Here is a 1,552-nt window from a genome sequence, read left to right on the forward strand (position 1 = left end):
GCTCAAAGCGGCTCCCCTAGAGTCCCACAGCCCTGTAGAGGGCAGGGGGTATGCATCAGTAAGCCAAGGCAGGTTTTTGGAAAGTTCTAAAACTACCAGGATATTTATTCTGCCTAGGATGCAAATGAGGATGCCTCACTACCTTTGCCCTGGGGCACATGTAAGGCCGGAGGATGGGGGGTAGGGGAGTGGGGTGTAGGAAGGTGAGGTTCTAAGTAGGGCTGGGCCCTGAAGGTATCCCCCTCGCCAGGTTTCAGGCCCACGTGCCACCTCAGGGAGGAAGGTTGCTTGCATGTGGGCTACACAGTCCTCTCTGAAAGTGATCTTCTGATAGAGCAGCTGACTTGTCAACTGACAGGCTGGCTGGGGGAGGCTGGCAAAAGACCTTTCCTTTGTATTCTACGGGCTGCCAGTGGAGACCAGCCAGGCCAGGGGCTTATAGCTAAGATCCAGATCTTAATGGTAACTCCCTACAGTCTCTGAGGAGCATGAAAAGCTACTTTGACAATAAGTCAACTCAAATCTGATTAGTATCAGCACTTTAAAACCACAAGGACTCCAGGGAGGAGGACATGTGTGTGCTCACATGTGCACATGCACCACACACCAACGGCAGTGGCCAGGAGAAACAGGGCTGCAACAGCCCTGCAGGTCAGCTAAAACCAAGAGGCAGGTCACGAAGACAACAACCCCCAGAAACTTGCAGTGAAAAAAGAGCAAAGAAAAACGTGTGTGAGCAGGATACTGAAGGCAGAATGATAACTAACAGAAAAACCAGCTAACAGACCCAGTCCTCCTAGAGAGCCAGTACATGTTCTTACCAAACCTCAGGTGCTGGATACCTTGCCCCAGAGAAGTGGCAGGAAAGAGCCCTGTCTTGCCTTGCTCCCTGCTGCTCAGCTCACAATTTGCCCCTGGAAGTCAGCACTTCTCACTGACCTTCCAGGCACCTTGACTGGGAGCCCTAAGACTCATCAGAGGGAGGATGAATCAAGGGCTCTGGATTGCAGGGAGCCAGGAGACCCTGGTGACCACACGCCACCCAGTGGCCAGTCCTGATACAGCAGGCGCGCAGGCAGGGAGGGGATGGGAGGGCAGTGGCAGGACTTGCAGAGAGCCTCCCGATGCAGACCCTCAGAGCTGGCAGTTCTCTAAGGCCAAGCCCCAGAGTGAACACTTTTACTCTTAGGCCTTTGGCATCCCTGGACTGCCATGCACGCAGTGATGAAGAGGAACCCAGGCAAGGTGCTTTACCTCTCTGGGCCTTTGTTGCTTCAACTATGAAATGGAAATAATACTAGAACACACCCAGTGGAGTTTGTTACAAGGCATAAAAGTAAGCTAATATACAAAGAGCACTTTGCAGAGTCTGGTGGCCCGTCAGAGCCCAGGAAATGGCAGCTGGTACTGTCACTGTCATTCAAGATGAACCAATCCAGCAAGGGAAGGGCCAGAATATTCTACTGTCTCCCAGGGATGTTTTGGCAAAGCTCATGCAAGGGGGGCTTAGAGTCATGGTCCCAGGTTCCTCTGTCACTACTGTTGGGCTCTC

General features: G+C 52.6%; 1 protein-coding gene across 1 annotated transcript in view; it reads right to left on the reverse strand.

Annotated features, from left to right (window-relative positions):
- The window catches only part of QSOX1 (quiescin sulfhydryl oxidase 1), a 50,925-nt gene that overhangs the window by 8,220 nt on the left and 41,153 nt on the right, over window positions 1–1,552 (reverse strand). The window lies entirely within an intron of this gene.

The sequence above is a fragment of the Otolemur garnettii genome, unplaced genomic scaffold, assembly GCF_000181295.1.
Source record: "Otolemur garnettii isolate 467f Iridium unplaced genomic scaffold, OtoGar3 scaffold00016, whole genome shotgun sequence".
Classification (NCBI taxonomy): domain Eukaryota; kingdom Metazoa; phylum Chordata; class Mammalia; order Primates; family Galagidae; genus Otolemur; species Otolemur garnettii.